The 9,973-nt window shown below is 43.7% G+C and overlaps 1 long non-coding RNA gene across 5 annotated transcripts in view; it reads right to left on the minus strand.

Moving 5' to 3' along the window:
* Positions 1 to 7,853, minus strand: part of LOC102770426 — a 60,736-nt gene extending 52,883 nt beyond the window's left edge. For all 5 annotated transcript variants that reach the window (XR_001515376.1, XR_001515375.1, XR_001515377.1 and 2 more), the window contains exon 1: positions 7,764 to 7,853. This is a non-coding gene — a long non-coding RNA (uncharacterized LOC102770426). The remainder of the gene's footprint in view (positions 1 to 7,763) is intronic.
* Positions 7,854 to 9,973: the final 2,120 nt, after the last annotated feature.

A 9,973-nucleotide genomic window follows, 5' to 3' on the forward strand; every position in this document is an offset into this window, starting at 1 on the left:
CCCAAGAAATCAAAAACACCCATCATAAAGGATATATGCACCCCTATGTTCTTAGCAGCACAATTTATCATTGCTAAGATTTGGAAACTGCCCAACAGCAGATTGGATTAAAAGAATGTGGTACATCTACACAATGGAATACTACACTGCTGTAAAAAAGAAAGAACTCTTACTATTTGCAACAGCATGGATAGACATGGAGAGCATTATGCTAAATGAAATAAGCCAGTAGGAGAAAGATAAATATCACATGATCTCACTCATTTGTGGAATCTAATGAACAACATAAACTGATGAACAAAAATAGATCCAGAGACAGAGAAGCATTGAACAGACTGTCAAACCTCAGAGGGAAGAGAAGGGAGGCTAGGGGTTGGGAAGAAATTAACCAAAGAATTTGTATGCATATATGCATAACCCATTGATACAGATAATAGTGTGAGAAGGCCTAGGGCAGGGGAGTAGGGGTGGACCAGGAGAAGTCAATGGGAGGAAAAGAGGGGGCATATGTAATACTTTCAACAATAAAGATGAAAAGGAAAAAGCAAAAGATTTGCCTCTCCAGCGCTTCCACTTAAGTGTTTCCCCTACCTCCTTAAACACCTGTCTTGAATCCTGGACTGGGGAGTTAAGGCTTTATTTACTTCCTGTTCTCCTGGGTGGCACCATTCTTAATAAAATAACCAAGCTTTCTCTACTGCAATTCTCCATGTTTGGTGTTTGGCTCTGTAGAGCCTGGGGTTCGAACTCTTTCTGCTCTGTAACAATGTGGAAGTCCTTGTTGCAGGCACATCTCCTGCGCTTTGGTAGGTCTGTTAGGAAAGGCATCTCTCACTGTGTCTATCATGCCTTCCACCTCATTCTCTTCTCTGGAACCACACAGAACAATTTTTATCCTGTTCTATCTCAAATTGGTCTCACTCCACCATTTATTTCTTTGCAATAATTGACCAGATCTGAAGGAGCCATCTGAGGATCCCAGCTTCCAGAAGGTTCCTCTTCTTTCCTCAGCAACTAGAGTGCACCATAAAGTTTGACAGGGCAACTTCCCTTGGTTTTCTCTTTTAAATAAAAATTTTCTATTATGATCACATTCATCAAGTATAGTTCTACTAAGCAGGCGTGTTGGGTGGTGACCAGCCCTTTACTAGGGGATAGTTCTGGCTGGGTTGGTCTTTAAGCCCAACCTCAAGTCAGCATTAGCTGCTGCTTAGAAAAAGGTTGCAAAACACCATCCCTAATGATTTAACAGCTTGTTCCCCAAAACACATTAACCTAGGGAGCTTTTAAATATGAAGAAATAATTACACCAACTCAGTATTGTCCTTCCTCAAAATTACATCACATCAGGGCTCCACTAGGTAAATTAATTTAGTAAAAGAACACATGTCTTCTAAAAATGAAAAACTGTACTCAGTGAAATGTTATTTCCAGTTGATGGCAGGAGGGTGGACAGAGGGGAAGCAAGAATTAATGAAAATATTCTACTTTCCCAAATGAACACTTTGAATGGCCTTACCCTAGCCAAATTAATTCACCATTATTTGCATTTCTAACTTGTTTTTATCATCTCCAAACCAGTTGGGGTCAGACTGGAATTGAGGGGGACTGGAAGATGCCTTGGGAGCAATATGCTCTAGCCCAGTGATGGCGAACCTTTTGAGCTCGGTGTGTCAGCATTTTGAAAAACCCTAACTTAACTCTGGTGCCGTGTCACATATAGAAATTTTTTGATATTTGCAACCATAGTAAAACAAAGATTTATATTTTTGATATTTATTTTATATATTTAAATGCCATATAACAAAAATCAACCAAAAGAATGAGTTCGTGTGTCACCTCTGACACGCGTGTCATAGGTTCGCCATCACTGCTCTAGCCCAACCACAAGAGTCTGCATAAGCCTAGGACATAAAAGCCCATAGAATCCCCAAAAGCTGGGGGGTCTGCATTTGGTCAGGGCGGACCGGAATGGCTTTGCCTCTACTTGAAGAGGAAATAAGATTTGGGGACAAGAAAAAAATAGCCTTCTAAGAGTCTATAACATCATCTCAAATTCCACCATTAAATATTGTCCTCTTTTTGGAAAACTGTTGAAATTTTAAGTAGATAAGGATATCTGGGTCATTTACACTTGAATGAAAGTGAGTTTAATGGAATCTCCACTCCAGCCCAAACAAGACCCTGGGCAATTTCAGGCCACAGGGCACGTAGTGGGAAGGGCCTTGCAGGAAGGAAATGGAGAGGCACACTTCACACAGCTTCGCCCCAGCCAAGGCTAAAAGGGCAACTCTGGGACTCCCAGGTCTGCTGGCCTCCTGGTGAGAGCCCTGTCCACCTCCAGCCCCGTCTGTAAAGTCGGGCAGAGCGGACCTCAGAGACAGCCTAGGCCTCCGTGGACTCTGAGAGCACTGACCAAGCAAATGGGGAGCCACTGGGCCTGCTTGAGCTGGGGCAGATTTTTGTGGAATCAACCCTTACCCGGTAGCTCTTGGGTATCATGAGACTTCAGTTTTTCCATTGCTGTTTCCTTTGCTACAAAGAATCTCTCTGCCTTTTGGCCACCTTTTGAAGTTACCGGCAGGGCGTAGCTGCATATCCGTACTTTTATAGGCTGCCTAATGACCTGCTTAATTATTTGCTTTCTTTAGGGCTAGATTTGCAGCTGATAGGCCCAGGGAGGCTGGGCTCTGAAGCAGTCTGGTCTCCCTGATGGGTCCAGCAGAGTTCCAGGCATCTTCATCACTGAATTCCAAGAGACTGTCTCCCTGGGGCACCCAGGCTTGAGCGTGAAGCTTTATTTGTGTTTTATTTATTCATTAGATTGGCAGAGGCCTTCTCTCCAGGGAGCTCTAGGTGCCCAACATGAAATTAGCATCTACATTTCCCAACAAAGTCGACTGGTTTGGAATCCTTTGCAGCCTTGCCTGTGTTCTGAGGTTTAAATAGCGCTGGAAACCAAGAACACTTAAATGACAAAAGCCTACCAACTTTTCCACCCATGCTCTTGGCAGAAATTGCTATTTCAGTATAGATTTTTTTTCCTTCTGATTATGGGCACAGTCTCTGAATTTTTCTTAATCTAGTGTTCAAGGCAGCAACTGGATGTGTCCGAGATATTGTTTGAGTTGGGATCTCTCTACCATTTTTCATCTCAGTCCTTCACATTTCCAAAGGCACTGGGAAGTGGTGACAAACCCTTTCTTACACTTCTCTGTGGAGTGTGGAGAGCTGGCCAGAGTCCACGTTGGATATTCATTCTCCAAAGAGTGTCTTATGAGTATATTTGGTAAAATGCACACTAAAGTTACATCTGTGCATGCGTTTCTTGGACTTCCTTTTAATCCTCACGTGTTTGCATCTAGCATGCCCCGGGCAGTGTCTGGCATAACAGGCACTAAATCAAATGTGTACAATTCGCTGTGATGAGCATGGGAGGTTCATTCATCAACTTTTTTTTCTCCTTGCTGTAGCCCACTTACTTCTTTACCTTGAAATTAGATTATGTAGAAATCCAGGTCTACATAAAAACAGAGCTTCCCTGAATTCTTGACTGTTTAGTTCTTATTTTATCAGGAACTCCAAGAGAATAAATTTTATTGAAAGTGGCATTTCTCATCTCCCTCCCTGCTCCCTCCTCTGTCCCTCCGTCTCTGTGCATTGCTATGGGTTCTATTTTCTGGTTGAATTTGACACCTAATAGTCATCAGATGATTGCATCCAATTAGTAGCTATTATATTCTTCAGTTACTTTCTGTTTGGACATGAGTTTATTGATCTGGTAAGATTTCATTCTTCAGAAACATAAACAACATGCCATTTAATTCAGCCTCAGTGCTGTCTCTAAGCACCAGGAAACAGGCATTTAAAGAGGCAGTGTAAGGGAGGGAGAGGATGAGGGAGGAAGGCTATCTATTACCTCTTTCGAAGAAGAGGGGGAAGACATCGGGTTAAACCTTGATCACTATCATTTCACCTTTGGACTTTTATTAAAACTGTTTGACAGAGACGTGTTGGCAGATGGAGTGGGAAGATAAATGGGCCTGTGTGAATAGGTTTAATATCAAAAGTGGATAGGAGACAGGGCACGTTTTCCCATCCAGAAATTGTTCACGTCCGCAAGATTTGCAGGTTGCTGCTGGTGATCCTGTCTGGCTCAGGGGGCCAAAAGGTGAACACGATTGAGGTACCTTTTGCTATGAATATTTCACAGCCTGAGTATCCCTTTTTCACTTGGGTCTGTGTGCTGACTGCGGGCTTCTTCAGGATGAGTCCTCAGTTGACTGATGAATACAAAACGCCTCTCTGAACAAAAGGCATTCAAGATTCGCTGAAGACAAGACAACCTACTTTGGTTTCTGTGTCTGGTACCGGGGTATCAGCGGAGATAAAACACTGAGTGACAGGGAAGCGAAATACAGAATAACACAATCTATTGTTCTCCCATTGACTGTAAGTATAATGGGAAAGTTAGCGAGTCACCGTAATGTCAGGGACCGCTGTGAACTTGGGAGAACTCAAGGATCAGAAAGTAACATGAAGCAAGGAGGGAAATGCAGATAATATTGGGTTACTGAACATTCTCAAATTGTACTGAAACGCATCCCATCCCTTTGGAGGGGGCATGTTTTTGACAAGGAGGACAATGGGAAGGAACTGGCAGCGGTAACAATATCACCATTTTCTTTTACTACGGGCCGTAACGTGAACTTCTTAGAAGACACCTTCTTTCACCACGGCTTTGTTGTCCAGTCTATTGAGGAGCCCAGAGACCAAAGTCCCTGCCTTGTTCCGGGGCCCGTCGAAAACCAAGGAACCTGGCTCTGCCAGCCAACGCCAGCTGCTCTGCTGGGAATCACAGAGCAGGTTTGCAGCCCAGGGCGGAGGAAAGGAACTGAGAGGGAATGCGAGACGCAGAGCGGGAACAGGCAGGGTGAAGAATTTGGAGCATGGGAGTGAAAGAGTGGGAGGGAAAAAACGAAGGTGGTGGAGGAAAGAAACAGAATTTTCATGGTGGGGAAGGAATGGGAAGAGACTGTGTATGCCATTCCCAGGTCTGAGTAAAGTTCCCCTCCAACACAATCAAACAAAACAACAACAAAAAGAATTGAATCACCTTTGGAGTGATTTTCTTGGAGCCAGAAATCTATCCCCGAATTAACTATTTTCTGGGGGGAAAATTTAGCTAATGCTTAGTAACATTTTTAGAATCTGTGACATTCCCGCACTAAAACATCCTTTCCGAAACACATGCGATGAGAAAACACCTACTTACAACTCACAAGAATGCTGATAAAGGCTATGAACTCGCTCTTGTAGAAAAATGAACATGCAGATATCTAATTTTGCACACAAACTCTGGGTTCACACACTCCCGAAGTCCATTTATAAACCTCTCAGAATTCCACAGACATAGGTTCAGAATTGCTATTCCAGAGTGTCTAACAAAGACCTGGCATAGAATAAGTGCTGAATAAACTCTTACAGCTTTGAATTATGCAAGTATTCTGGTCAGCTGAATATTCTAGTTGGCTAAAGTGTACTGCATGTGCCTTCACAACTGATTGTCAAGGGACTAGAGATAAGTACAATGTTTTCAATATCAAAACCATACTCATTGCAATAAAAACCTTTATGGTTTTGGATGATCCAGAAGGCAGATTTTCATGATTGCACGCCCCCTTTTCATAGTAGATGAAAAGCCCAACTGTTGTTCAAATTAATCTTAGGTCAGATGGACCATTACTGAGCTTTAGGCTTGTTTATATATAAAATATTATTTCTTTCTAATGCGATCTCTTAATTGGGTATATGAAGGTTTTTTTAGGTGTCTGGATTCAATTTGGCAGTTTCTTAAACTCCAGTCTATGAGAGTTTTAAGGAGGTAAAATATATTGGTATTTCCTGGAGGAGGAAATTCTAGAATTGACCATGCTACTGCTAAAACCTTTCTTGAGACAGTTCATTTAGGAAGACTGGTTCCCATGGGACCCACCTCTTGGAGTTAGTTGAGTGTGTTAAAGAGATTTATTTCCAGACAAATTGGCTTATAAATATGAACCAGCCTGTGAAAGGCAGTCCATCGGACAAATCTTGAGGGAACTATTCTTTCTACTTTAGGGACTCGTGTTATGAAAGATCTAATAGGTAGCTCCTATTCCTACCATCAGCTTTGTATATTTTAGCTAACACTGAATGTGACCATTCCTCCTAATTTACTTAATATAGCAGTCCCCAAGGGCTTGTAAACCCATAATTGGACAGTTAAGATTAGAAAGTTAAGAAGACTGACACGGGAAGAGAGGCTTTATAACCATGACAGACATTTTATTGGCTGAGGATTTCTGAAAGCACCATTTTAATTATCTCTTGAGCAGCTTCCCTTGTCCTATCAGCCATCAAGAGGTAAGAGATGAGATGAAGAGTTACTCATGTTGAATAAGCGTGGACTTCATCCTCCAAGTCTTCATTAAAGAAGGACTTGTTGGAATGAATGAAGAAGATGAAGTTATAGTCAGGGTAACATGAAATAAAAATACAAAAGTCCACTCAAGGACTTTAATTTAAATCCTAATATGAGCCTCTTTAAGTGCATTGTTTAAAGTGTCCTGAAACATTGCAATTTTCTCTTTATTTCTGGGAATTTTAGTTACTGTTAACTTCTGACTACTACTTACACTAAAATCCTTTAGAAAACACGCAAAGGCTGTGTCCTTCAGGAAGAGAAGAGCAGGGAATCTGTTCTGTGGTGTTTGTAGGAGATGGAGCCATCACTGGCTGGAAGCTGGGAAGCATGAATGTCAGTACTCAGGGTGGGGAAGAGTTGGTGTGAGACCAGCAAGTTGGTGACTAGAAGACAGTCTACAGCAAAGAATGCTTTAGCTCACCACAGTTTCCAACCTCTCCATGGTGGTCCCTTCTTCCCCACCTCCAAGACCTAGATCTGAAACTCTTTATAAGTCGGATGAACCTCAGACTCAGCCAGCAGCCGCTGTCAGAACAGGAAGTTGGGTGAGACCAACCCGAGATGCCTATTAAGTCGAGAAAACCTCCCAAAAGGTCTCAAGGCCTTTATAACAAGAACATCTTGCTTCTGGCTTTGATGCAGAATTGGAAAATGTGGGTGTCAGACACAAGGGCTGCCAAAGAACCCAGAGGGAAAAAGCTCTCATGTGAGTTCCAGCCCAGGTCCTTCCACCCAGACACCTTCCCCAGCAGAAGTGCATCTTGTGCTACCAAACCGAATCATTTCAGCACTTTCCTTTCTGCAGCACTCCTGCTTATCTTGACTATCATTCCAGAAGGCTTTACAATCCCTCCTGGGAGCAATGAGACCCTAAGAGCTTGGGGAAAGTCCTGGGGGACTGTAAAGAGATGAATCAGCTCACTGTTGAGGTTGATGGCAATGACGGCCAACTGGCAGAGCTTCTTCTGATTGAGGGAGATGTGCTGTTGTCCTTCATCTTCTTGGTCTCATCTGGTTGTTGGTAAGGACTTAGTTTCCATCATGCGTCCCAACACATCCCAAAATTGGAATGCCAGCTCCTCCACTCACCTCCCTGAACCTCCAGCTCCCTATCTTTCCTTTCCCACCTTGCTGACTGACATTTACTGAATAGTTACTCAGGGTCAAGCACTGCTAGAAGCACTTTACATGCATTAACTCATGTAATCCTCACAACAACCTTACGATGTAGATTAGAATTTGTGAGCTCCGTTCTACAGATGAAGACACCGAGGCACAGAAAGTCTGAGTAACTTACCCCAAGTCACACAGGTAGCAGGTGACAGAGCAGGGATTTGAATCCAGGTAGTCAGCCTCCACCCGCCGTGTTCTGATTCCACTTTGCCTTGCTTCTGTAGGATTAAGTGAGAGATTTATTTGTGTATAAATTCGATAAATATCCTATTATGCACTTACAAAACACGTAGAAATCAGAAATTACACAGAAGAAACGATAAAAATATATAAATTCAAATAATTATCCCTACTCTTCAAGAGACTGTCTTGCGCACTCTACATTGTAGACCACTGAGAAGCTCACATTATTCTATCTGGCCCACAAAGACTGAAGAGAGAACCTTGACCATCAGATCACCTCACGTCATCACAATGGTTCACTCCTTATCCCTTCAGTTCAGGTTCTAATCCATGGAGTCTGAACTTGGAAGGAAGACCCTACTCTCCCTTACATGGGAGTAAATGAACAGATGTATTACCCAGTAACTACACCACATCTGGCTAAACCCAGCCAAGCCAAATGGCATTAGGCTGGCTGCTAACTTCTGGGGCCTTCTGTCCCCAGGAGACTCTGGGTGATGGAGTGGTACCAAGATGGGGCTGCTGCCTTAGGCTTCATCATTCAAAGATGGAGCTGTGACAGGGGCTCCCTGTAAAGTTAGTCTCCCAAACCCCATGGCTCACTCAGGCATGATCTCCCCTTCTCCCTGAAGCACCTTCCCACTCCGGGACCATCCTGGCCACTCAGGAGGGAGGCACTGTGCAGAAGCCAGAGAAGGGAGGTGGGGGAAGGCTGCCCCACAGGGCTGAAGGGCAGCTGTTTATATTGTAATTAAGGTTTCACAGCATAAACTGAAATGTAGCTCGACTATTCCAACAAGGCACTGGAGGTAATTACACTGCTAGAGGCAGACTCCACTGCCAATTATTTCCCTCCCTAATTGAATAACTTAGGCCACATTGTAGTGAGACAGGCAAAGGGAGAGGCTACTTTCAAATATGGATGTTCCTTCAGAGGCCTCCAAACAGCTCAAAGCTTAACACACCCTTTTCCTAACATCCTTTCCCAGGAGTGTGGTATAGAGGATAAGAATGGAGGTCCTCACCCTGACTGGTTTAGCTCAGTGGATAGAGTGTCAGCCTGCGGACTCAAGGGTCTCAGGTTCAATTCCGGTCAAGGGCATGTACCTTGGTTGCAGGCACATCCCCAGTGGGGAGTGTGCAGGAGGCAGCTGATCAATGTTTCTCATTCTCTATCCCTCTCCCTTCCTCTCTGTAAGAAATCAATAAAAAAATATATTTTTTTAAAAAAAGAATGCAGGTCCTGGAGTCCCAGTACTTACTGGCTTGGGCAGATTACTTAAACTCTGTGAGGGTTCCCTCATCTATAAAATGGGTCTAATTGAAATATAGACTTCATGCACTATTGTGGGGATTAAGTACCTATAATAATCCCTGCACACAGAACACATTGAATGATTCTGGCTTAAGGAAATTGTGGCAGTAGAGTGTGCACCTGTAGAGGGGCAGGTCCTTTTATCTTCCCTGAACAGATAGGTAAACTGAGGCAGAAAGCACACCTAGTCTTACGTGGAATAGCACTAGATAAAGTGATGCTTTCTTGGCTCAAAAGGAGTGATCTCCTTTGAGTTATAGAGGAAATGGCCTCCCCCAAGAAAGTTGGACAGATCTTTAAGATATATAGACCCTGGAGGGAAAACCAAGATGGGGGCGTAGGTAAACACCGATACTCACAGCCTCCCACAGCCACATCAAAATTACAACAAAAATACAAGACAACCATCATTCAGAACCACCTAAAATCTGGCTGAATGGAAGTCCTACAACTAGAGAAGTAAACAAGAAAGCACATTGAGACTGATAGGAGGGGTGGAGGTGCAGAACGGGCTGGTCCGACATACATATGGGGCATGTTTTTAATTAGGAGTGACATCTCTGCTGTGGGAGTTCTCCCTGAGGAGCAAGGGTCTCAGTCCCAAACCAGACCCCCAGCCCAGGGTTCCAGAGCTGGGAAGATATGTCCCCATAACTTTGGGCTTTAAAAGCCAGTGGGGACTATGCCTGAGTGACATGGAGGCTGCTGGAAACCCAGGCAGTACTCTTAGAAGGCCAGCACATGGAATTATACAGTCCCACTTCCTCTGAGCTCCAGTGCCAGGCAGCAGCTTAGGGGGATCCAGGGACACACAGAGAAAAACTAGCTTGTCTGGC

Source organism: Myotis davidii, unplaced genomic scaffold (genome assembly GCF_000327345.1).
Source record: "Myotis davidii unplaced genomic scaffold, ASM32734v1 scaffold362, whole genome shotgun sequence".
Classification (NCBI taxonomy): Eukaryota; Metazoa; Chordata; class Mammalia; order Chiroptera; family Vespertilionidae; genus Myotis; species Myotis davidii.